General features: G+C 42.9%; 1 protein-coding gene across 3 annotated transcripts in view; it reads right to left on the reverse strand.

Moving 5' to 3' along the window:
* Positions 1-27,048, reverse strand: part of rassf7a (Ras association domain family member 7a) — a 35,127-nt gene extending 8,079 nt beyond the window's left edge. The window contains exons 1-2 of one of the 3 annotated variants that reach the window (XM_033635324.2): positions 26,954-27,048; positions 22,167-22,297 (exon numbers count right to left, since the gene is read on the reverse strand). The gene's annotated coding sequence lies outside the window, so the exon portion shown is untranslated. Of the gene's footprint in view, positions 1-14,186; positions 14,586-22,166; positions 22,298-26,953 lie in introns of those variants that run through there. The other 2 variants (XM_033635326.2, XM_033635325.2) reach the window with 2 other exon arrangements.
* Positions 27,049-27,820: the final 772 nt, after the last annotated feature.

Raw genomic sequence — 27,820 nt, forward strand, 5'->3', positions numbered from 1 at the left:
ATACCTTAGAGTAAACTGAGAGGAAACTGTTTACATAGCTTTAACAGAGGATGAACTCTTGAGATTTTTGTCAAATACATGCCTGTGTGCATAGGGAAAATAGGTCCTACCTAACTGGATTTGACACAATTTGCATGCTCGCTGAAGAATAAACTTGCAGGCAGTACCCCACCTAAAGGTTTCTGTATCTGTCCAAGATCCCTATGTACCGTAACAATCTCATTAAACGAGAACACAAACACACAAACATCTCCCAGAATGTCACTCTCCCATGATGCTTAGTTCTTGTCCCTCCTGGCTGGTGAAATGTGATAATCTGCACTAACAGGAAACAAACAGGCCTATGAGTCTCAGGTTGCTGTCTATTCTCTTTGTCACAGGCATAACAACACTGAGAACCAGACATCCGCCTGACCCAGCTCCTTTTCACAGCGCAGCTCTGGAGTCCTGTGTCACTTCTCATTGAAATACAGATGGAGGAGAGGCACCTTTATACTGTTTGTGAAACGAAGTCTTAGAATCGTGAAGCGTACCATCGACGTCGGCTCTGAACAACAATGATGGGGGCTGACATAATGTTCAAAATACTGCAGAAGCCAAACAGTCTGTCAATCAACATGTTTGCTATCCCAAAATGAGGGTGACTCTACATGTGCAAAGTTTGGTTTCAGAGTCAACATGCAAATGCTGTCGACAAACACAGGCTGCAGACTGCTTTGCACGTGTTCATAGCTGTGTGTGTGCACCCATTCTAATCTAAGCCACTAAAGTTATCCGAAACGCATAATTTTATCCATATGACAACACTCACACTTCCACACCCCACCCTTTAAACCTCAGGTCACCACCAAAACAGAAAAACACATCCCAAACGCCCACCTCTACTTTCACCCAAGCCCCACCCACCCAGAACAACACAAGAAACAGTTTCAGTGAAACTCTGAGCTCTGGTTCGTCATGTGTTTTTCTCAGGAGGAAAGGCATCAAGAAAATGTACCACTTTGGAGGTAATAAGGAGACTGAAGCAATCAAAAATATCACACTCCAGGCTCAGACACGAGCACATCCACACCAAAAAAAGCCACTTGAGGAGCTTAAGTTGAATTAATAAAAAAGACTAGCCATACTGCGTGATGAAAGGGAGAGAAAGACAGACAGTGAAGAGGACAGACAGTGAGCAAATGAGACAGAGAGAGAATAAACGTGGGGGTAAGAGAAGTCTGACAGATAGACAGATAAAGAGTGGTAGAGAAAAGAGCAGTGATTGGAGCCATGTGCTATTCCCTCCTCTCCCCTCTCATCATCGCTCACCCATCCAGCTAACCCGCTTTGCGTCTTTCATCACCCTGTCTGTGCCTCTGTCTGTCTATCTTCAATAACAGCCTCCCGGCTCCTCGCTGAATTCGTCTCGAGGCAGAAGTGGTAAGCGACGCAGCCCTGGGCTTGATGCAGCTCGCCTGTGTGCCATCCGGTGTGAGCAACAGTGTTGGGCTGTGAATTAATGGGCCTTTTTGGACAAGCTGGGCACAGAGAAGTGTCCATATGCCAGAACTACAGCATGGGAGACACCCACTATCTGCTTTTTCTTCCTTACACATGAGAAGAATCCAAAAATTAGACACTAATACCCCAAAAAAAACACACACACGCAAGCACAAACACTCATGCAGCTGGACAGACACACCCTTAGCCCTCGAATTCCTTTTGAAAATATTCAAATCTGTTAGTCATGAGCAGTGTTGAGAAACATGTGGAAAAGAGTTGAGCTTATCAGGAAAAATTCCACACGAGGTTATACATGTACTGTAGCTTCTCAACACCTGAGCCCTTAGGCTACATGAAGAGTATGCTTACTGGGTGTGTAATGTGTCTGTGAGCGAGGGCAGCACAGAACACTGTGTCATGCTGGTACAATGGTCAAAGGTTGGGTATGGTTGCATTCATGTACGAGCCTGTATGTGTAAGTGTGTCTGCGAGCAGACGTGCCATTTAGGCCTATCTTTATGAGATGCTGCTCCAGCTCAGGGTGATTACTGTGCTATCTCTGCAGCAACAGTAGTCCAGGGAACAATGGCAAGAGTAAAGGGAAGAGTGTACATTGCACACAACACACAGGAACACAACAAAAAGTGGACAAACAGTTATCCCTATCAGTATCAACAGAGAAAATAAGACCCTGGACCAGGCTGGGTAAAGTGTACATAATGGGTTAGACAGTGCTGTTAGAGAACAATGAACAGTGCTGGGAGAAGCGGAGTCCTCTGTGCCACTCTGGTCCAGGTTGGCAGAGACACACAAACACTCAAAGAGCCAGTAACACGCTGGCACCGAGCAGCCTGGTCTCATCTGTACTGCAGAGACACTATTGTTGTCCCGGTTCCACACTCAGCAGACAGTGTTGCCTCTTTTGTGGCCCCTGGCATCGCTTGGTCGTCTGCCGTGCCACGCCAGCTTTTAGTGCCATTCTGCTGTGTCCACATGTTACCGCAGATAAAACTAATAAAATGGAGGACAGACACTTTCTTTTGTCCTCCCTCGCCTCCCGTTTTGCATTCTTTATTCCTCCTCCCCCTTCTTCGTCGTCCAGTGTTTCAGCCAACAAGTGAGCATAGTTTATGTGCTCAAGGACCGATGAGAGCAAAAACAAACACAAAAGTCCAGAATATGCCTGTGGTTGAGTGCAGCACGACGATTATTCATAATAGCAGAAAGATATCTTTTTGCTTCAGTAATTAGAAGTGGTTCTCTGTGGAGATCTTGTTAGGAATCACATGGGTATTCTCAGTCACTGCTTTATTACACAGCAAGAAAAATGTCTAATGCCTGCTTATACACTCGCTCCAAAAGTGTGATGATACACACACACACACACACACACACACACAGGAATCATACTGTACCGGGACTTTAATCATTTCAAAACGCATACAAACAACTTATCTGGCTCAGGGATCTATCATTGCTTATGCAAGTGCTTAAATTTGGCCAGAAGTACCCAGGTGGTGCTGAAAGCAACCAACTGTGTGGAAAAAACCATCATCATCATCATTAACGATGAGCGAGCTTTTGCAGTCATAGCCTCGGGGCTCCGGAAAGCTTCCCTACATAGAACTTTAATGAACGAGGCTTTTTACAGTTGTCACTCAGTTACTTTTATATTTCTCATTCTCTTCTCTTGTACCTGCACTGTTTGTCTTTTTTGTCATTGTAATTTGCATGATCAAGTATTCTTTGACTACTTAACATCTCGTTTTAAAACATCACAACTTTTCCTAACAGCAAAAGTTGCTTTAAAGATTAAACTGTGCTAATCCCTGTTTAAAACACCTGTACAAGCTAGGACCAACTTAGACCTCGGGCAAATATAAGGGATATTTGCCAAGATGTTCTGTTACATAGCAAAACTGACAGGCCTGGCCTAGCCTTATCTCTTTAACTGCTCCTGACTGTATCTTCGAAAGCTTTCGTCTTGACAGATCTGAACGAAGATCTGTCAAGAAGACAGCAATGCTTTCTAAAGTCTCCAAGAACCAACAGTAGCTCCCACAACACCATAAATCCCATGAAGAAGTCATTATCAGCGGGGCTCCAGTGCCTGCGGTCAGAGAGCAGGGAGTGGTCCACTGGGTACATGAGGAAACTAGATCCAAGATCTAAGGGGTTCTATTGGGCGATATTAAATCTTAATAACTTTCCAATGTAGACATATCTCCAACGCAGGAGATTATTTGCTTTTATAGTTTGTGACAAGGCAGTAAAATGTTGGAAAAATAATTAAGTTGCAGCTGGATGGTTGAGTTTGTCTAGGAGGTGTTAACAAAACATCAAACAGCAGCCTGTTCACTTTGTGGTTTGTGGAAGTTGCTCTACTTTTGAGAAGAAAACTAGGTTATGTATGTTTCTGTTCACGCTGCCGAGATAACATTTAATTTGTGTGCAGGCATTAGTGTTTAAACATTTGTGCGACTGTGTATTTCACTATGACGGTGACTGTGACTGTGCTGCTTCTTCCTCCTCACAGTTAAGGGCCAGGCTGCGGCAGGCTCTCCAGACACGCTGCTTGTTAATTAGACTGAACGGTTGCCTGGTTCCCCGCTAACGGAGCTTCACTGAAGCTTCAACATGCCTAATGAATAATGCAATTTCTCACAGCACATTAATTTGGCAAATATTTCTCGGAACAAAAATCCAAATGCTTGTGACCGACCAGCTCTTTGAAAATGTCCCACATCCGCCTATGTCCCCTCTATTGACATGCTAATGACTCAGCGCCGAGGAATCAGAAACAGCACTAATAAGCTTTAGTCGTCATACTTGCATACAGGGATCTGTCACTGCACCCTTCAGCCTTCTCCATTATAATGATTGGCTCGTCCAAGTGTGAAATCTCAACGAGAGTGGATCAGCGGTTCATTAATGCAGGGGACACCTTTGCCTCTAAATCAAGGGCAAATATAGGCAGTGGTAGCTGGTAATTACAAAAGTAGACTCGCTAGTATAAAGGTTGCAAGCTCAAATCCCACATCAGCTGTACAAATGGACCAATTATTCAACTCTTTGCTGCTACATCTCATGTCCGCTTACTAAACATACAAGCCGTGTAATCATTGTGCATGTAATTGATGATTAAGGGGGGTTTAAAGGTTGAGGTCGATTACTCTAGTTGATCTGAGGCGGGCCATGACATGGTTGTTCAAAGTCTGGCCATCACCTGTGGCTGTCACTACCACTACAGTCACACTGTGTAAAACAGCACTTAGTGAGAAATCCCAGTCATCATGAATCACCAGCAGCACTCACACAGACAGATGGCAACCTGGCCTGAACCACAAGAGAGAAGGAAATGGAGAAGGTGTAAGAGAAAGAATGTTTATTTAATTTCAACTCAAAAATGCTCAGAAATAAGGTTTTTGTTATTCTAACTTTGAAAATATAAAGAAACCCTGGCACACTTATGAGTTTCATTGAAAAGCCTATAAGGTGAATTCCAATGAGCGTGTGGCCACAATAGTTTACACAGCCCTGACCACAATAAAACACTTCTACATTATTCAACTCACTGAGTGAGAGACTTACTCATACCTTGTTTGGCAGTAGTCATTCACTTGTTCGCTTCGATACCGGAAAACCGAGCCAAGGCGAGTACATTAGATACCAGGAATTTGTTTGCGCTGACTCATGGATCCGCCTACAGAGCCAGCAGCTAATGTTGAGAATGATAATGCAGGACTGCACACAGCCTGTGGAAGACCGGGTAGAGCTGGTGTCCACCGAGAGCTCAGCTCAGGATGAGTGGTTCGACTGCCTGCAGGCTGAGCCCTATGAGTACAGGAGTTTGTATTGTTGGTTGAGCCAGGGAAGAAGGCTCTTTCAGACTGCTGATGGGCACCCATGTGTAATTATATACTCCCGACCTGACTCAGCAGTGCTTGCCAGGGAAGGAGGACATCGCTCTGTTCCCAGCAAAACTCATATGTACACTGCACACACACACTACAGAACACACACACACACATATAGGTTGTGCAGTGAGTGCATGCACACATGCATGCAGCCATGCAGACATTCATTTATCACAGAGCCAAAATAATATGTTGCATAGACGGCAGACAGGCTGACTCAAACCTATAGATGATTCATGTGGGACTAAAATAACATATAACTGTAAAAGTGAACCCACTAATTTAAAAGGATGCAATTTACACCATATGAATGGAAATTAGTAGCTTTATAATTACCAACAAATGCTATTTATAGTTGAGTTTTTCGCAGGTGCGTGTGTGGGTGCTCTGCTCTCACTTCCTGCGTGCGTGTGTCATTGAGGAGTCAGGAATGCCACGGCCTTCAGTGTCACAGGTTTGAAGCTAAACTCATTAGTAATTTAAAGGTCGCTTCCATGTCTGCTCATATCAATTATTCACATTTTTTTTGTTGTCTTTTTTTTGCCATCTCGGATTCTTGAAGCACAATGTAACATAAGGCCTGAAATTATGCACAAGAAAATGTTGAATGTCATTTAATTTAGTCCAAAAGTCCTTCGACTGTAGAGTTACTGAAGGAGGGCTATTTTGTCAGTTAGTGAGACTGGTGTTAGTCTTTCATCATACTTTAATTCCATGCAATCCATGATGCAATATACACTTGCCAGTCCTTATCTGAGCTGAAGGGAATATTGCCATTAGCATGCCTGAGGAAACAAATATCAATGCGTTGCTGCAAAGAAAATGGCACACAACAGAGCTAAAAGCCGCAAACCTACAACTAGGCACAGCTCAAGCTGTCACATTATGTGCTACAGTGACATACAACACTTAAGTTCAGTCTTAGGTAAGGCAGTTATCAATCCAGGGCAGAGTAGGTACACATTCTTGTACAGAACTGGAACGGTAATATTACAACAAAAACATATGACTCCAGCAGAAAGAAAAACACAGACCCGTCTCCTGAATGAATGTCTTCACAGATGAAAGTGAACCAGTTTCCTCCCAAGACATCAATCTGAGGTCACGGACATTACACCGCTAATGCAATCCATTCACCGCTGCTTTTGATTAGATACAACTTTGAAACTGAAAGCCAGAGTTCCCTGCTGTGACATTCTCTGAACAACAGCCAGGAAAGTTTGAGAGAAAAACCACAGGCAACATATTATGCCACTGCTAAGGTCAGTCTGCTATGCAAAAACATGTCTTCTCAAACCCTCCTAATATTTACCTAGGGAGTTCCAACATACTGGGCCCTTGGAGAGAGGGATACAGGTAAACATGACCATGGAATTAGAGAGTCAGCATGTGCACGTATGCGTGTGTTAGACCTTCAGGTAACCTACTGCAGCATGTAAAATCCTGTTACAGACTGATAAGATGTTGTCTTTTCGTTACCATGAAGAGATTCATCCCCCAAAAATGCTGTTGTGTGTGCTGAGATACGATTCATACTCAGGGAGGGGGGGCTTTTGAGCAGACAAGAACTGTGGAATGTACAATACGTCATTATCAAACTATGCACAATGTTTTGACTTTAGTTAATAATAAAGCTCTTGTATTGTGAACACACTTCCCAACATTTCCAGTCACACTGCTCACCTGTGGGTAAGACTTTATCGTCATATTCTAAATAAACAACCTCTCATGTAAAGAACAAGAGGGAGAAACTTCTGAAACATATTATTAGAACAGAGACTGGAGCGGAGATACGAGTTTAGTTGGTGCAAAAATAGAAGTAACTCTCAAACAGGAAGAAAAAAAATGATACAATACGTGAACAAGTATAAGAGGAACAAAAGGACTATTACCAAAGGTGGTCAGGCAGAGTGCAGCTTTTCCCTGCAGGCATCAATGAGATATTTTATTTTTTGAAAGCATGAATGAGCAGAGGTTCACCAGTAAGAATAATTATAGCATCAGTGCCAAGAAAATGAATCTTGCTGGGATGTTTACTGTGTTGGGAAGACAATAAAACCATGTTAACGATGGTGTCAATGCAACTATGGCAAGATACTGTTTAAATGTGTCCACACTAAAACCACTGGCACACCACGCTATGACTTTTGGGAATGATAACAAAACTCTTTCCATTGTCTTATGTAGCCTTATAAGAACACTGCCAAACTAAGACAGTCACATTTAAATCACATCTCGAGTAAACATGACTAAAAATCTCACCAGACATTTGATACACGGTTCTGACACACAGTTCTTGGTTGAAACAAAAAAAATATCGAGGGTTATTACCCAGCCCTAAACGTACCCATCTAAAATACACAGAAAGTAAAGGGTGGAATGTGTTTGTGTTGCATTTGGATCACAAGCCTTAGGGTGGGCCTCTCAATACGCCTGATTTATAGTCTGATGGGGAGGTATCACACACGACTCTCTCCCTGTCATTACTCCGAGGAGGAGCAGCCATCACGCCTATCAGAGCAGTGTGTGGGGAGAGGATGTATGGACGGTAAAGATGAGTAAGGAAAAGGTGGGAGGGCAGGGTGCAGATTTATGGCTAATTCCCAGTATCCTAGGAGCACCTTTAGGACCAAGGCGGTATATCTGTCTGTGGTGCCCCTTCACTTCCAGGGAGCTGCCTTTCACCGCCCTGACTCAAGATCACCAGGGTGATCTTTGGCATGGATTCACATGCATATACGCATAGCTGAATGCTGACAAGGCTGCTGTTGTTGAGTTTACATATGAGAGATAAGTCGGCTACCCCTCTGGAATGACAAAGCGAGGGGGAGGAGGGGTGATGAAGGGGAGGCTGGACAAGACAGCACAAAGATAACTGTTTGTCAAAGAGGGGAATATTCAACAGCAGGCAGACAGACACAAACACCATGTCTGAATTATGTCAGATTGAAACTCGCCAAACAATTCCTGTGGTCAGTTTCGTAGGGATGATGACTGGGGCTTTTCATGAGGATCCTGTTCTATGAAGCAAGTTCACCACAATATGTGGTGAACTTGCTTCACCACAATATGTGTATGTGTATTAAGTTTTTATTGTAATCCTGGAACAGTTCATGTTCCACATTTTAGGAAGATTCAGGTTTCATTCTGCCAAGGCGCCCAGGCAACTCAGTAAACCTGAGTCTTGGAGCAAGGCCCAGGTCTGACTCAAACACTGCACCTTAAATCGCAGAGAAGCAGGTAACCTGATGCTGACAGTATGTCTTATCTGTTCATCTCTACGGATGAGAAAAGTGTCCGTTTTGGTCTCTTTGTCACTGAGCGGGAAGCATGGCAACCTAACAGATACACTCATATCCACGTCGAGTAGCGCAGATTCAGCTGTGAAAGATGGAGGTTTGAGTATATTCCTCGTACATGCTGGTGAACTGATGGAATGGAGATGCATGTGACAGTTCACTAGGATTTGTTTGTATCACAGCAGGATTATGGGAAAACAACTAGCCTGATTTTTGAAAAACTCAGTGGAAGGGTGTTGCACAAGCCAAGGAAGAACCCACCAAATAATGAAACTGATGTTGGCAGCTAGTGGTGCAGTGCTAACAACAGCAAGGGTGCTGACAGAGCTAACACTATTAATGGGGGTTAGCTCATGCTTACAGAGGCGACCTCGGGGGGAACTGGAGGGTGGGTGTGGGTGTGGCTTCTGTAATGATATCGTCCCGCCACTATGGGTCAGGACAGCATTATCCGTGGTAACAGCCACATGGGCGATGCCGGCATTTGGCCTTGGCAGAATTCCGTGCTCTCTGAGTGTCCTTCTACTTTGGTAAGAGCTTTTGAGACCCACTCCTAAAACAACTGCAACACCCATCTTTAATGCTGCTGTCACATGCTTCCACCTCGTCATCATTAGTTTAAAATCTGCATTCAAAACAAAGCAATGCTTTAATATTTAGTATACTTGTCATACGATTTCTTTAGCAAATCATATAAGGAGGAATTTATGTTGATGAAAAGACTCTGGCACATTTGAAAGACTTTATATTTTGGAGCTTTTTTAAATTTATTAATATTATTCAATGTATTTTTGTCAAATTATTGCAGTTCAGATTTTTCTCCAACCTCACTGCAGACTGCGCACCAATGTCAGTGTGTGTACCAGTGGCTGCCATCTACCCATTTGCTTGTTTTGCTTCTAATGTGCTTGATCAAACACATCTACATCCAATGACAGGTCTAACGTCAAGGCTCCTGGCGTGACAGACGAGTCTGTCAAATCCACCTGCCTCTCTCCTCCCGTCTGTTGATTTAGTATCTCCAAGCCCCGAGGCAGACATTTTCTCTTTCTTTCTGGCGTCTTGACCCCCTCTCCTGGCCCTGTCCGGGGCCCTTGGCTAAGGCACCATGTTATTTACTGCCCAGAGAGCTCTGTGTGCAGAGAGTCAACACAGCATGGCTGGTTGAGCAAGGGAGCAACCTGCTGCTCACTCTCACATACACATCCACGAATGCGCGCAAACACACACATGTAGTCATGTGACAGTCCCAGGGGGCTGGCAGAGATGTTTACCCGCGCGACAATCACTACACACGGTAGAATTGAGAGCCATGGACAGAGAGACAAACAGACACAGACATCCATAATCTCAGCGACTATAACCTGCCAGCGGTTTCAAGCTGTTACAACAGAACAGGAAATGTGAAGCTATGGGTTTGATGACGTGACAGTGCAAACACCCACAAAGGCTACGGAAAGTTCATCGTGACAGGACATGACAGCATTCGCTCAGGTGAACTTTACAGTCAGGTGGACTCACCTGGGAACATATCCTTAGGTTGACTGAGCTCTGTGAGGACATTCTGAGAGTAGGTGGTTTAATCTGACGTCTGACCTGCACATGTTTGATGAATGAAGAGAGATTCAGGCTAAGGATGGGTATGTCGCCCAATGACCTAAAACTATTTTGACAACATTTCCTAAAAAGGTTGACTGAAGACAAAAACAAGTACAATGCCTCGCAGTTGGCAACAAACTATCCCCTCAGGGATATGTTTCTCAAACCTCCAGCTGAGATCAAAAGACTTGTACACTCGTTTCTGATCAGTCCAGAAATTTCGGCAGTTTTACAACACAAAAAAACTGTTTTCAAGTGCTCTTGAAAGGTTCATGTCTTAAGATCTAAAAGCAGTGAAAATCCTTTTCCAAATCCCCTCCTTCCTCTCGGTAATTATAGCCTCCCAGCTGACAAAGTACAGGTCTGTTGTGTTTGTCTTTGCCTCCTCAGATACAACAGGTGAAGCGAGGCCTGTGTTTGCCGGGCTGGATGCCAGTCTCTTTCTGGTTCTGCTACCCAATTACATAATATCCTTTCCTGGGACAACAAAAAAAACACCTGGGGAGTGAAGGAGAAACAGTCCTATTTCTTAAAAAATGTACTGTCCAGAAAATCTCGTAAGAAGGAAGATATTTTCTTTGCATCACTGATAATTTGTAACCTTGTACAACAGGCTGAGTACAGCATCCTGCACAAGAAAAACAGAATGTTCCCCTTTATGAAATCCTGAGGGAAAAGTCATAGTAAACTTGGTGAGGATGATTTATTTAGAAGAGTACAGATGATTTGATAAATTGAAAACTGGGTTGACTTTGGATTGGAAATAGGGGTGTGAGGGAGGATGAGGGAGCAGGGTGTGAGGGATGTGAATGTGATGCAAGGAGGACTGGGATCAATCTTTTATCACTGCAGTGTGCTTTCATCCCTAATGGATCCGACATGAGCAGAGCACAGCACTACCTTCCGTCACATTGCACAGGCAGGGGAAGGACGCACGGAAAGAACAAGAGGGACCGAGAGAGGTAGACGGAGCAACACGTGAGAAAGAATGAAGAGAGGGAGGGAGAAAGTGGCTCGAACCACCTTCCCGAAAATAATCGCAACCCCAAACATGCAAACATATTATTTCGCAGACATGCTGTCACAGAGTTTCCAATTACCTCTGGCCCTGAGTGCATCCGCAGGAGTTGGGGAAAAAACACTTCTGATAAGGAGGGCGAGAAATTAAGTCACTTCACAGCATGAAGAATGACTTTGAAAATTCCCATCAAGACTCCCAGGAGATATCTCAGTGTGCATGGGTGGACTTGCCTTCCCTGCCATGCGAGCGGAGTGACAGACAGACATACTGACAGGGACACAGACAGACAGACAGACAGACAGACAGACTATTCTAGAAGAAGAGAGTCCATCTGTGTATTCGAGCAGTGAAAGAGCAGTAAAAATAACATTGCGCAGAACAAGGCACGACGACTCTCAGAGGACACTCTGCTCTCTCCATGCTGAACAGGCTCATTCATGTGATAGAAAATAAGAAATATCTAGGCAGTGAGGGAGACTCAAAAGGGAAGGGGAGAGAAAAGAAGTGCTAACTAAACAAGGCTGGCAAGAAAGTTGAAAGTTTTATAATGTGTTCAGACTGCTGGCAGCCACATCATTATCCTGCCATTTGATAGTTGCTTTAAGTAGGATATCTTTAGTGCTTCAAAGAGAGGAGACATTTAGCAGCACATTATATCACCACTGCTCCACGCTGTCCATCAAGTAACTGAAGCATACTCAAATTCCTACATTTTACTAGTTCCAGGTAATAAATAGGCTTAGGACAACTGGTTTCTCAGGAAGCGTGTGGTATGCAGAATGAGTATCAGCACCTGACACAGGTCAACTGGGACTTATGGCTAACTTCCACTGCATGGTTCGGCTCGACACGATTCATTTTTAGAACAAGGATCGATCTCCACAGCAGGTAGTACCTCCTCGGTGTAGGTGGGATTCCCAGCTGACGCCATAATGACACCAAGTAAAACTGCCATGACATCATCTTCAAGGTGACCATCAATGAATCCTTTCGTAGATACCCTATCAGAGGAACTTCTGCGCGTAGTGGACGGTGTACTTTTACAGGCTGTAATTTTATCTGGGTGAATAACTACCAACTTTTGCTGTTTAATAAAAAGGACAGGTTCATATCAAGCCTCAACCCCCATGGCTGAAGCAAACACAGATGTGCCAAAAACTCCCACTTGAGGCTGGCTCCAGAAGCCAGTCAATCCCCCACGTTAAAATGCCCAACTTTCCAATAGAAACAAACATATTTACAGCCTGGTCCAAAAAATGGTTTCAGTCTGTATAGCTAGGGGATTTTCATATAACTCACCATATAAATTTTATTAAGGCTTAAAGTTACACATAATTATGCGTGGGCCGCTTTTAGTGATAGGCTGCCTGCCAATAGTGTCCTCGGCTTCTTAGTCAGATCAGCCTCTCGCCCAAACATGGTCATTTCTTGCTCCAAAAACCCAAGATGGCAATAGCCAAAATACTGAACTTGAGGCTTCAAATGGGAGGCCACCAACCAATGGGCAACGTCACAGCAGCTCCATCCATTATTTTTCCAGTCTATGGTTTGTACAGGATGTCCCGTGTTGCCAAGTGACGATCATCTCTGACCAATCAGTGATCTGCAGTGTTATAACTCCACCTTCTAGTATCGGCTCAGTTTGTTTTGAACCTCAACTGAGGTGATACCAAAGAAAGTGTCTGGTACCAGGTACTATCTACAGCTTTTGCTACATGAAACCAAAACAGAGTGAGCTGAGTTGTTCAGAGCCATGCTGTACCATGCTGTGGAAACAAGTGTTACCAAGTGCAGGTGCATGTAACTGAAAAAAGAGGTAACAATTAAATGGGATTACTGGAACTAAACTAAATGAATGGGAGCCAAGTTAAATCCATAACATATGCTTGTGTCAACATTGTCCATTTGGTTCTTTCCCCCACAACAATTCATTATAATGACATTATCTCTTTGGAACCAAGTTCACCGTGTGCAACACACAAACAGAGATAACACATGAGGTATAAACTGTGTAACTCCCACAGTCAGTCAGGAACAAAAATAATCACCTCCCGAGGGGGGGTTTGGGGGGAGTGTGAGGAGTGAGGGGTTTCCAATCGATGGCCCTGATTGGATAACAAATACAGCCTGCTAATGAGCTCCAAGTTCCACTATCTGACACATACCATGCTGGCAAATGTTAAATAAGATGCTAGCCATGCATAACGATGAGTCAATGTTTAGATAGGCTTAGAGTGGTTTGGTGCATTAGTGTTGGCATTTGAGATGTGTAGCACGTTAACAGTTAAATGAGATAGGAACACGCAGCGAGTGAGCTGAACTCTGCTTGTGCCCTCCATAAATTAATCTTTAATCCTACAGTGGTAAAAGGAGCAGCCTGTGTGATGGGAGACCTGTGCAAGAGTTAGTCTGCACTTGTCTCATAGTTCCAACACACAAAAACGTGCACACAGAGGCCGGCTCTCTGACTCACACTGGGAGTATTTAAAGCACACACACAAAAAGAAAATACACAAAAAAAGTGAAAAAGCACGAGTGCCCAAAGAGTGGAGTTTCACCCAAACAGGTTTGAGTCCTTTTGTTCCATACTTGGGTGGCGGGTCTTGTGTCAACAGGTACATGTAATGACACAGCTCGGCTCCCCAAAGACGCAACACAAGATTGTCTTTGTTTCTCTGCCACTCACAAAAAATACACACACACACTCTGGCACTTATTAATAATAATAGCTGTCTTTACACACATGCTGGGACACACAGCAAAGCCACAGACAAATCGGCTGACTTCAGAGAAACTTCACGACGCTGACATTCAAACAGGCAAGGACACATTCACACAATCCCCAAAAGAAGCTCTTACACTCACCAAGTGAGAGGATCTCCTCCTTCTGTTCTATGTCTTTATGTCCTCTGTCTGTTTACTGATTTTCTGTCTCTTTGCCTCACTCGGGGAAATCCTTTACTTCTGGCAGAGCAGCAGAGCCGGTTGTGCGGCTGGTGTGCGAGGCAGCGAGTGAGTGTGTGTGTGAGAGAGAAGCGTGCGAGTCCAGAGTCCGGAGGTCAGAGGCAGCCGGACGTGTTCGCGGAGAGATTTAAAAGGATGTCGCGACTCCTCCGCTGTATCTTACTGCCTTCGCCTTGCTTGCTGCCTCAGGAATGCACTTCTCCTGGGTGTCCTTACCACAGCCAAGATCTGAGAGACTGCCAGGCTTCTCTCTCACTCTCTGTCTACACCCCTCCTCCTTCTCTCTGTCTCTCACCCACACAGAAACACACCCTCTCCCTCTCTCTCCCGCTCTCTCTCTCTCCCCACCCTTTCTTGCCGTGCTGACAGATCAGGTACCTCCCCCTTTTCAGGTATTTGAAAGCGGGTTTTTGGCTTTGTCATTCTCTCTCTATATCAATTTTCTCAGTTACTCTCTTTGTATTCTACATTCCTGAATGACACAAAAGGCTGCTTGGAAGAAAGTGACACGATAAGACCAGAATAAACCTGAAACTCTTTGCATGCATGTGTATTTACATATGAGTCTCCACTGTTTGTACAATCTATAACTTCAGGCATTAGACATCCACCCTCTGGCCTCCAGTCATATGAACAGCTGATTACACAAATGAGTCTGTCAGGTGATTCTCTTCCTTTTCCTGGAATGAGGTCACAGTCCAGCAGACCAGGTGCAATTGGAGAGTGTGTGTGTGTGTGTGTGTGTGTGTGTCTGAGGTGGACAACGCCCTGTGGGAAAATGAGCGCATGAGTCAACCCAAATCTGACCACCCAGGTCCAAAAAGCAACACATGTACAAAACAAAAGCCTTATCGATTATTACTACTCTACATTCATTTATCAGACTGTGCCACAATCCTGAACCTTCTCTCCCCGCTGCTTCCCTCCCACACACAAACACAGAGCTAAGACATGCGTGACCAATGGGTCCGGCAGAATGGGTGGGAGCCCCTCGGCATGAGCTGACACCTTTTTTCTATTGATACCTCTCCTCTCACTGTCGTCACATCTTCCTAAATCTTACATTTGAACCATTATTAGCCTCTTTTTCTGCATAAAGTAAAAGCCTATGAGTCTGCAGACTGTGCGCATATGATAATGACAGTATAATCATGTGAATAAGCACACAGCCGAGCAGTGCCTGCTGTTATCAGCTGTTACTCTAAGATTACCAAGTTTGTGCCACATTGTTGGTGTGCAAAATGAATATGCCCATGGGGAAAAAAATACAATAAAGACTTTGCAGGTTTGTTTAATTAGGTTTTAAAGCCGATACTAATATCAATATTTGACAATTTCACAATCTGCTAACTATATATGTATATCTGTGGATATCATTTTGCTTTTACAAATATCTAACACACACAAATGCTTTTGATGTCAATGCCCTATTTTTTTTTTTTTTTTTTTTTTTTTACACAGTGTCCAGGATATGATCTGAGCACAACATTTGACAGCTGAGAAATGACCTTTTTGGTGCTCTCTGGTGGATAAATTATGAAGTCACTGTTTCTAAACAACCTCGAAAATGTCTCTGACACACGTCATTACCGATATGTCCGTGATACGCCAATATCGGCTGATATCTCAATCGTGTTTTTATTGCAACCCAAATTTTTCACGTCCTTCTGGTTAAGTTATTTGTTTCGGCAAACATATCTACTTAAAGTCTCAGAATTTTTTACCATTTATTTGCAACTTTAATTTTATTTTCCATTTGTGAGCTGAGGATATTAGATGATGTTGAAACAAATGCTTGTCGCACAATAGTTAGAATTTGGTGGCAAAAAGGTCCAGGAAGGGATTCAAAAAGTTTAAAAGACAGCCACACAAAAGTCAAAAGAAAACACGAAGCCAGCTGCAAAAACCCACTAGAACATTTCCTGCATAAAGCCATTGCAACTATGATTCAGCGGCAGCAGGCCATCGACAATACCTACTTCGTCCTTGTGTTTACTTTGCCTTTATCTGACGTCAGATTGTATTCTGATCAGACTAATGAGGACATGCAGTCACAGCGCCTAATAACCAGTGTGCACATTGTATAAAGCAGACGTTCCAAAAATAGACGTCTTGGATTAATTGCATTAATTTGATGAATTAAATCATGCAAACAATAGACCACTGTGAAGAATGCCGCAGCTTTTAGCCAGGCTGAGTCACAAAGGCCCGCAGAGAGTCAGTTCACATCCATGTGAACCATTTCACTGTTCTGCCTATAAAGCAGAGCTTTTGGCACATCTAAGAGCTGTGTTGTCTGACAAATCACTTGTACCACACTCTGGAATAAAAGTGTGTGTGGGGGAGCCTCCTGAGGCATTGCTAAGGTACTGAGGGCCACAGTGAGAAGAGGCTGAGGTGCCAAGGAAGAGTGACGCTTTAAAAGCAGCAAAGAAGTAAGTACACTTTATGGATCTTCAGTGGCTGTGTGCTTGTCCATCGTCAGACCCACACCAAGTTAATTTAAAAGCTTTTTTCTTGTAAGACATGACTAATCAATGGTTAACAGGCAGCGAGTCCTCCTTATCGCTTTGAGTCTGAAGATGGAAGGACAACAGGGCTAAAATCAGAGTGGTGGGTGGGGGTATTGTGATGTGATGTGGAGGATTATCAGTCCAAAGCCTTCCAGACTTCTCTGACACCTTCCAGGCATTCCTCAGGGAACCTCCCACTGCTGTGCCTCCCTCATCCCTCCCGCCCCTGTCAAACCCCACATATCATCCCTCTTTTTCTGCGTGACTCAAACATTCTTACAACCCCCTTTCCTCCCCCTCCTCCTCCTCTTCCAACCCTCCCTCTGCATTCAGCAAAGAAAGCTAAAGAAAACAAAGACGAGGTCTAAAAAGCTTTAAAACCTGCGCTTTCAGGAGAAATCCTCCCCAATTTTGTACTTCTTTACCATTTATCCACATTGCACAAAGGCTTAAAACGCACTCAACTACATACTCTGAATGGCTGTTTGACTGCTTTCAATCACCACCTACTACCAAGTTAATACCTCCACAAATGATAGTAGGTATAAATTTGTCCAAAGAGTAGTGAGCAAGCCATAACTCAGCCCAGACGAGACAGGAAGATGGCTCTCAGGCTGAGAAATAGACTGGTTGGGGCTGGCAACAGTTCAATAGGTTCTGTGGAGGAGAGCAGAGTGAGGGGAATACATGCTGATAGTGTCTTTGTTGGCCATTATTCACCAAGAATGAATAGCATTAAGTTGCTGCCATGGCTCACCCCTTCCCGTCTTCCCTGTTGAAACCCCCAACACTTCTTCTCTCCCTATTTATTCAGGCTTTCACCGAAAACGGCCTTCAACAGGTGGACAACAGGTCGGTCCGGACTAAAGCCTGGAGAGTGAATGGAATGAGAGCAGACTACGTTAGCTCTATTTTCAGAAGCCCAAACAAGTTACAAAATCCTGAACTTCTGTTGACGTCGGTTTTCATATTCATGGCGAGCGACGCAAGGTAGTAATGCTCTGTTTCTGCCAAACACGCCTAAGTATAGCATTGCTGTCTCATTATGGTCAGGCCAGCGCTGTTGCTCCAGAAGTGTAGCTATGTCTTGTGTGTCATTATGACAAGCGCGATGGCTTTCGCCAGCGAAGGTAATTGCACTGTTGAGACGTAAATATAGCGCATCCCACACCATGGACGGACAAAGACTTTTGTTTTCCTCCCAGAAAACCTGGCTCAGGAGATGATTCATGTTTTGGAAGCAAATGCATGTCACTATATCATCTCCGTACAAACAACAGCTGTATTGAAGATACACTGCCGAGGTGAAGCTGAAGACAATCGGATAACAGGGGAGTACAAAGTGAAAATGACAGGAAGAGAGGGTCAATTGGATCAACATATACACTGCTGGTAAACAAACTTTGCATTCCTCCAAACACAGGATAGAATGGACGACAGAAAAAAAAAACACCTTAGCTTTTTTTTTTTTCTTTCTGGACACTCTTTAGATCGCACTAACGAAGCACATAAGAGATTCTCAGTGGGCTTTTAGCAGCTTCCAAGTTGTCAGGACTTTGGCCGCACTCCGGCACGACTCTTTCTCTCCCTTTTTTATTCAGAACCGGCCCAGACTGGCTCAGGAGTAAGTAACCACCATTCAAAAAGCACTCCTACCTCTCACATGGCCTCGTGTTGCATTTTTGAGGGGCTATATGGAAAGCTATTTTTACAGAGGAAATACATTTGTACCTGAATCATAGGCTGCAACGTCGTCCTTCAATGCTTTTAAGTGGTCATGTTGGAAGTGGCAAACTAGTGCTTCAGGATGTCTCAACTCCTTCCTTCATCCCCTCTGGCAATACCAGTTTGTTTCATCCTACCTCTAGATGTATAGTCATTCTCTGTCTCTTAAAGATAAGGCTGTACCATTAGTGTCACACTGTGCTGCTCGGTGCTGTTCTTATCAGTAAATGGAAAAAGGCTACAGCCAGCCTGAGTGGTACAGGGAGAAAGAGGTGACTGCTGTGCAGACCTCAACTTTTCACTCATGCACAAAGTTCGATGGGATGTTGAAGATGGGCTTTTTCATTTGCCCCTGTGTCTTCCCATGTAGGAAGTGCAAGTGAGCCAGGGAACAAAACAAAGTCAACAAGACGCAACTACCAGTGACCCCTTCCATACAAGCCTCAACACCTAGTTGAGCCAGGGTCTGTGACGTGAGTACATTTTAGAAGAGACATGTGACCGATGAAATACATTGTAATTGGCTGAAATACACGTGGGGAAGGCAGAATGCTTTGTGCAGTCTTGGCATGGCTCTTACCAGTACTTGAAAAAAATGTCAACAAAAGTTGCTTACAGGGCTACAGAAAGAAAGAGGGGCTTTCCACTTCTGTGGAGGCAACAATACTCCTGGGTGTGTTTTGTAGTATCTTATATCAACATTACATATCAATAAGTAAAGGAATGCAACCAAATCTAAAGGGAACTTCATTGTTGTAAATATTTTGTATAATAAATCAGCAAAATTATGAGGAAAAAGAGTTACTTTTCCTTTTTTTTTGGCTGCCAGGTCAGTAAAAATATACAAAGGACCGATAAAACTATATTCTACTGGCTAAGTGGGCCGGTGGGAAAAAATGTTGTGTTGGACACTGTGAGCTGAGGATCTTCGGGACAGAAAGGGAACCCAACCCACAGACTACAACCCTGGTCACTGCACACCATGTGCACTGACAGCAAGGAAACAAAGCCTGGGCAAGATGAGATATTGGCCTGTGGGGGGGTTTGAACTGCAGACTTAATGATAATCTCGGTAAAAACAAAAGCCGGTGGAGAGGGGCACTGGATGCACAGGAAATGCAAGTTAGTGACAGGGGAGCAACCAGGTGGGAGTGGGTCAGGGGTCGGAGGTGAACAAAAGCTTAGTAAGCCCCGCGCAGAGCGAGGCAGAGGCCCCTGGACACACTCACTGACGCCCAGTATGTCTGTCTGTCTACATGTCTCCGCCTCCAGTTTGTTTGCCTGACAATGTTTTCTTACATCTGTTTGTCCAGTCTAAGTGCTTTTTCATTTGTCCTAGGTATATACTGAGACGTAACCCTCGCTTTTCTGTCCATTTATTCAAAACGCTGTTTACAATACTGGTCTATTCCACTCAGTGTCTGAGGGAAAGGGCTATCCAAACACCTGCAGGAAAAACAGCATTTAAAAGCTTTCACTGCACCGGGCCTGTCATCTCTTTCCTTCAATGGCTTTGCTGGATCAAAGGAAAGCTGTAGCTGTGTTATAGTAAGAAAGTCTTTTGTAGCTACAATTATGACCTATGAGCACACACAAACCGAGAAATATATGCACGCATGCGCAAACGCAGACAGACATGATGACAGCAGTGTATAATTGAGTTCTCTAATCATACCATTCTAACAACAGACATTTTAGAGTTGAAGCAGAAGATACATGCATAACGGATTCAGCAGAGCTTCAAGTACAGACACTTGAGGACCTGTTGAATTTTAACGAGGCCGGTGAGACTGCCATCGCAATCTTTATTGGGGTAGTGGAGGGTCGGAGTGTGTACTGGAGTGGGCATGGGCATGAGACTGAATTAATGACGTGTGTGTGTGTGTGTGTGTGTGTGTGTGTGTGTTGGTGGATATGCCAGATTACTAATCAGCGCTTAGACAAAGGCCATATGTGTGCAAGTCTGTGCATCTCTCCCACATATCTCCCACATATTGCCCTCCACGTCTGCGTAAAAACCGTATCAGCAGGAATGTCAGGATTGTCGGGTCAGCAGTGGTGACATCATGGCAGCCCGTCAGAAGCAACAACAAGGCCTCAGCGCCAGTTTCCTCCTGGTTGCATCAGCTACGCCATACCAAGGCTGGTGGATCAATGACACACCCTCCAGCCCTGCTTCCTGCTCACTTTATGAGTTTTCAAACGTTCAATGCAGACAAGCAATTGGTATGTCTAAAACATCATATTCCTTAAAATTTTTCATTTCCACACCGTCTGACCGTGCAGCCTTAAATCAAATATATATGCCAGCAGGTAACAAGAGACTTGAAATGGTAAATGGTCAAATTTGTGGCCTCAAACGTAAGTTGACTCTTTCATTTCAACAAGTCCTGATGCATGATCTTACACCAAACATGGGCTTTTAATGAGCCTGCAGACTCTTCACCTACTTGAGGTGCTCTAAGGTCAACAAGCCAGACATAAATGGTTTTATTGTTTACAAAGAGACAAAAGTATAGCCTGAGGGGAGGCTAAAGAAAGGTATGCATATGGACTACTTAAGTCCATGCAGCTTTTCACATTTGGTGGCTATTTATTTAATATATATTATCTTATAAGCAGCAAAAATCAGCAAACCTAACCAGCCCAACATGTATGACCACATTATTCCTACAAGAATCAGTCACAAACTCTTCTTCCATGTGTCCCTTGTCAATGTGAGGGGTCAAGTGTCAGCTAACAGATGCTAGTGCGTGGCTGTGGAGTGGAGTGTGAGTGTGTATGTGCAAAGGATCCTTCAGGTCATCAGATAAAGTGCACCTGAGGGAGGGGCAGGGAGCCTGTTTTTTCGTGTTGCCACAGTAACCCAATACAGACGCGACCACCTGGTTGGTGGAGCCCAACAAGGGGTGTAGAGAGGGCACCACTTCAGGACGGTAGCCATGCCAGAAAATCCTCACAAAGTGGCCCAATTCCCAAACACAACCCGAGCGGAGAGCGCACACAGCTGTTGAATCTTTCATGGAACATAAAAAGGAACTAAGCCTACTGTGCAGCTCTTATTACTGCGGAGAAATAACTTCTCGGCCCATCTTGACCGAGTTATCTACACATGGTTTTAGTCACAGTCTATCCTGGTGGACATTCAAAAAGCCATGCCAAGGCCAACAGTGGTTATTCACTGGTTATTCAAGTGCCATACCATAACAAATGTAGAAAATGTGTCCCAGACACACACGCTCAGCAGTAATCACAGTACATGATCATACTGGGGCTGAGAGAGATTTCTCAATGATTCATCATCAGTTAACATCACTTAATCTGATAACATATGGTCACAGGGTTAAGCAGGCATTTTCTAAACATGTCAAATGATGTTACCGTGATGACGAACACAACTGATAAGAGCAGCTGTCACATAAACAAAGACTGACTTAAATCTTATTTTAAAACAAAAAGTAATTGTTCAATCAAGGACTAACTACTAATCACCTGGCTTCTCTGTTTACTTTTTATGATTTCTGCAGTATTAAAAAGAAGTTCAGCTGTGTGTTCAACTAAAAAAACAACAACAACAAAAGTGTAAACTTAATGGGGGAAAAGCACTTAAATCTCAACAAACAAGGCCATTTGTTTCACTCACCTCCCGCAGTCTAATGGTCTCTGTGACTGCCTGCCCGCTGAAAAAGGAGAAGAAGGAGAGGAGGAAGAGCTAACACAACCCTGTCCCTGTCTGTGTGTGTCGTGCTCACGGGCTACCTGATCCAGCTCAGCCTGTGGAAGAGAGTGACAGAGAGAGAGACTGGCTCAGAGCAGTGCAGAGGGGAGGGAGGGGGCAGCTGCAGAGAAAAGTGAAGTGGTGCCGCCATTCCCCGTCACCCGGGAAACCAACGCTCTTTCAAAGAAAACCGGCCAATGGAAAACACCGGCAATTGTGTTCAGACAAAAAGTCACATGACTGCCAAAACACCACTCCCTTTACACTGAGTGAGAAGGGAAGAAGAAAAAAGACGTATGGTGTTGGGGGGTGGAGGGTGATGAAGATGGAGGATATAAACAGGCGAGGACAAAAAAGAGAAAATGAGAAATAAAAGTGAAGTAAATCACATAGTGATAGAGGACTTGAGTTGGGCAGGGAGTAGGTCTCCAGGCCTGACTTCATCCCGTAACTGCCTGCAAGAAGGAACAAACTATTTCCACCTCATCTTCCTCGCAGCCCTATCTTCACAGCAGCTCTTGACCAAACAGGTTGGCTGTAGCCTATTTCTGTTTGCTAAGAGGAACAATGCTGAGTAGCACAGTGTGACACTAATGGTACAGCTCTACCTCCAGCTGGCACACTCAGACATCACCTATCTACTTCCATATTAGGCTATTTATATAGAGCGTACAAGGCATTCAAAGTTCCTTCCCTACGCTGTGTTCAGCCAATATAGTATTGATCATCACTCTATAACTAAAAGCACTTTTATAATCTACCTTTGTGTCAATGGTTAATTTGACAGATAATGTTACATGCTAGGGTTCATGTCATAATAAACTGATCAACTGTGATGTGTCATTTGTTTCCATAGGCTGTAAAAATGATGGTTAAAACAACAGTGACGTCACCCACTGATTTGTGCACTCCTGTTTTGAAGCCTCGAGTTTGGCATTTTGGCCCTCAAACCTTAGACCCTCAATTAGGTACCTCAATTACAAATCGCAAATGCATCTGTCAATTAAACTCCATCTTACCATCACTCACGACAGGACCCAAAGATACTTTAACTCTTTCATTTAAGCCTGCCCTTTGCTTACAATCCACCTTCTTTCCAAAACAGTATCATTCTTTAGATTCAGAGGTGCTGCTGACCGTCATCAAAAATGCCTGCCTTCAAACCACCCCCTGTGCACAGCAGAGGTCAGAGCTCAAATGGAGCCAGCAAAGTGACTTCCTCTGCCATTAGCAGCGATGCAGAAATCCCTTTTCAGGTTGACTAATTTGATTCAGTATTATTAGGCAGCTGAGGAGAGACCTGAAAATGCAAGTGCATAGTATAAGTAATTATATCATCCTATCCCCTATCAATTTTTACTCCCCTAAAATTATCCTTAGAGCCTCAGGCTGGTCCTACTCAGTTTGAGAACCACTAGTTTGCAGGTTGGTGTCATCTATCATCCTCAACAAGACTGGAACATTTTATTTTAGCGATTTGTATAAGTAGGCAACTTCACTTCTGTCTCCCCAAGTCTCAAAATTCCCACGAATGCAGCTCATCATGTTTTTACTGAGCACACTGGCATCTGCCCAGGGTAGTAAACTAAATTACAGTGAGGATCTCCGGCATATACTCCCAACAGAACAGCGAGACAATACAGTCCACCACTGTTAGACCACAGGTTTATTACCCAGACTGAAATCACACATCTATCACTTTCTCGGCAATGTACACTTGAACACAATCATCTGCCTTGTATTACATCGCCTCAGCCCCAGTAAATTGCCCTACTTCAGCTGCGGCAGGCAGATCTCATTCTCAGCAAAGCATTTACCAAGTGAAAAGAGGCCCAATTACCTCTCCACAGCATGAATGTGACAGGATAGCGGATGAGCAGGGGCAGGAGAAGGTGACAAAGCCGGCAGTATCCAACAGCATGGACAGCAATGACAAGTCTAACCCTCCGCCATTGATTTTTTTTAAAAAGGTAATTGAGAGGACTACCTGAGGATTAACAATCCTGTATCAGCTTGTCAATAGATAATAGGCACATTCTGGCTCGGGGCTTACCGCAGATTCTTGGGATATTCTTGCAGATGGAACATGCAACCTGGAGATTAGACCTAATCGTGAAATGACACCGAAAGCAGTCAGCCTTACAAGTTTGGAGAACAATAACTTACAGTATGCAAACTGCTCTGCTTTATTCACAATGCACTTGCCTATCTGCTCTGCTTAAAGCTATAAAGTATTAAATTGAGGAGTAAAAACAAAACAGAGCCTGTGGGGCTATATTTACACTTACATGATGCTGGGTCAAATATGTGATTCAATACTTGTTACTTGATATTACAAGACAGCTGGTGATCCGGATGTATTTTTTTAGGATCATGAATTCAAAAGGGCAGATCTGGTAGCTATAAAAAGGTGCAATCTAAGTGTCTTACTCATGCAAGTTCGATCTATAGTGGATCTAAAAACTATCTGAATGCTCCTTAAAGTCAATACATTAGCATAAGGGGTGAGAAGAAGTTAGTGTCGCAATGATTTAGTGTCTGTCAGTGTGTGTGTGTGTGTTTCTCAGCTGGTACACAAGCCTTTATGTTCTCTAGTGCTGAGCAGCTGGACAGATGAGTCACCATGGAGGGATTTCATAATGTGGAGGGTACAAAGAGGTCAAGCAACTCTGACTTTTCACTGTATTCCAGCAGCATTATAACCAGAGTGAGCTGAAAATTTATTTTGGGAAATACCAGAGGAAATTACTAAAATACATTTTGACTGCACCATTGAGCCTAAATCAGAAATACTTGGCTGTTTAAATACAATTGTCCCTAGCTATCACCAGGCTGAATTCCAGCGGGAGTTTTGCCTTAATGATCAATTTGAATAGACAAAAGCAGATTTTGCAATAGATGAACGAGACAAAATGCTGTGGGAAAGCATCCTGTCTCAGCCTCACTGTCAAACCTTTACTCACGCAAACATTATCTTGTAAATCTGTCAAGAATTACTCCACAAACTTATCAGACAGAGAAGACCACACACACTAATAGAAAAGCATCACAGCTTCCAAAGACATACATAAAATATGTATCAAATGCTATAGCCAAGACACGAAGAGACCACAAAAACCATTTATAAAGCCGAGCTATTCACTTGTGGTCAATCTGTGCTGTGGGAAAGATAAAGAAAAGGGAAGAAAACAACATAACATAATAAAAAAAACCAGGAAGTAAAAGTAAAGAAGAACAAACAACAGAGAAGTGGAGGAAGTACAAACAATAGACAGGCAATAGATCCACAGGGACCAACAAGAAAAGGAAGATGAAAAGTGCATATGTTGTCAAACCAAAAACTGAACAGCAGATTAAAGAAATTTAGACAGATGGGTAAACAAGGACAGATATAATGTTGTGATTGCACGTATACAAAAGTGTTTATACGCATTCAGAACATGTGTGGTAAATAAATACACCTCCACCCCAATGGATGTTGCTCGGGGTGTTTTGGGCAGAGAGCTAAATGTTCAGGTTAATCAGGTTTTGTTCATGCTGAAGGTAAAAAACAAATATTTATGAGTGGAGGTTAAAAAAAAAAAAAAAAGACACAATCAATTTGTCAATCAATACACATATTAATCAGTCATTTCAATCATTTATCAAGCAAAAACGCCAAACATTATCGGATTCCAGCATCTCATCTGAGGGGATCAGTTAAGTGATTTATGTAAATAAATTAAAATTACTGCTATTATTGGCAGATTAACCAGTAGTGTAAATAATGATTTCCTGCCCTACAGTAAATGGGAATCACACGAGGAACAAGAAACACAGGAAGAGATCAAAATGTAAAGTACTGCCTCGGTATCATAAGTAAGTTAAATGACAAGTTCTTCAATATATATAAATATATAAATCCATCTATCCATTTATCCAGCAAAATTTATTTTTTTTCCTCAAAAATTAATCAACAATGGGAGGGCAGCAAATATGCACTATTACTCTTGAAATAACTGAAAATAATATTTCCTTCTGATACAACAATTTGTAATGAAACATCGTTATTATAAAAATATATAAAATAAAAATCTTTTTAAAAAAATCCTAATTCAATCCAAAATGCAAATATGTTGTTGAAAACAAGGAAAATAAAATAAAATAAAACATAATGCATATATCCTGACACAATTTGACAAACAGCAGATGATGATGGTGATAATTAGTAGCCTATCTGTAATACTGTTACTGTTGTTGTTGTTGTTGACAAGGTTATGTTATTTTCATTTCACTTAATTTTAAACATGATATTCGTGTTTTTTGAACGAACCCAAACTACTTAAGTTACATTATTAACAACTTAACTGAGTTAACTAGTGACGTTAGCATATTGTTAACTAGATTTTGAACATATTTTGTTGTTTAAGTGACTGAGCTAACGTAGTCCACAAATATTTTACAATTTTGGCATTTAATTAAAACAGAAAACGAAACCAACAAACTTACAAACAGCAACTCCGTCGACGAACTTAAGTAAAACTTGTCTGTTACACAATAGAGTGAGTGAGAAAAGTTTAGTATCCAGTTTATCGTCAGCCTCTCATCACCCAGCAGGTGCAGCGCTCTGAGCACATTAACCACCACTTGTTGCACACGTTACCGATGTTATAAACATTTTAATGTCGCATTCATGTGGCAGAAAACATAAAAACAAGGTGAAAACAACTTACAGGGGTTTAGCAGTCGATCCTGACACGACGGACAACCGAGTGCTTCATCCTTTGGTCGTCTGCGTTGTCAAAAGTCCGGTGTTGTCAAGCTATCCCGGAAGTAGATATAAAACAGCTTCCGGTCAGTAGTTACAAATTAAAGGTATCAAATGAGAATATTTTTGTAAAAAATAAATGAAGTGAACATGAAACAATAAAACTATACTGGATATATGTGGAGAAATAGTCAATATTTTTTTTTAAATATTTTTTAACAGCACCCACTAACATACACTTTATTGCAGGGGTGTCAAACATACAGCCCAGGAGCAATTTAAACAGTGATTATACTTAATGTAAAATGCTGCCACAGAAGTGTTTCCACCCTGATCAGATTACAGCTCTCTGAAATAAAAATGAATACCTACTGTGGTCATATTTAAAGATATTGAACATTGTGAAAAATATTGCCAACCAGCAGCTTTAGTAGCCTGTAAAATAATCTGTATCAGACTTCCATCTTAAAACAGTATTAGTGGAACCCTGTTGCTGAAGCACAGACAAAACTTCAGACTGTAAATGGTTTGTAAGGCAAGGGATGACTTAACCTGCTTCTTCAATAGCTTGCACTTTAGTGAAAAATCTTGAAAATGTGGAAAAACTGAGACATACTGTTGGACCTAATTTGTCTTAGGATATCGTGGGCTGTTCATCATATGTTTTGTAAATGGATGAAAATTTTCAGAATGAACTTCTTTACACTAATAAAAGGAAACATTTGAAGGATTTTGACATCAATGGGTTATTATGCAGTGGTTTTACTGGTCCGGCCCACACAATCTGATCTCTACTGACACCAAATTACGCTGTATGTGGCCCTTGAACTGA

Source organism: Epinephelus lanceolatus, chromosome 5, assembly GCF_041903045.1.
Source record: "Epinephelus lanceolatus isolate andai-2023 chromosome 5, ASM4190304v1, whole genome shotgun sequence".
In the NCBI taxonomy this organism is placed as follows: domain Eukaryota; kingdom Metazoa; phylum Chordata; class Actinopteri; order Perciformes; family Serranidae; genus Epinephelus; species Epinephelus lanceolatus.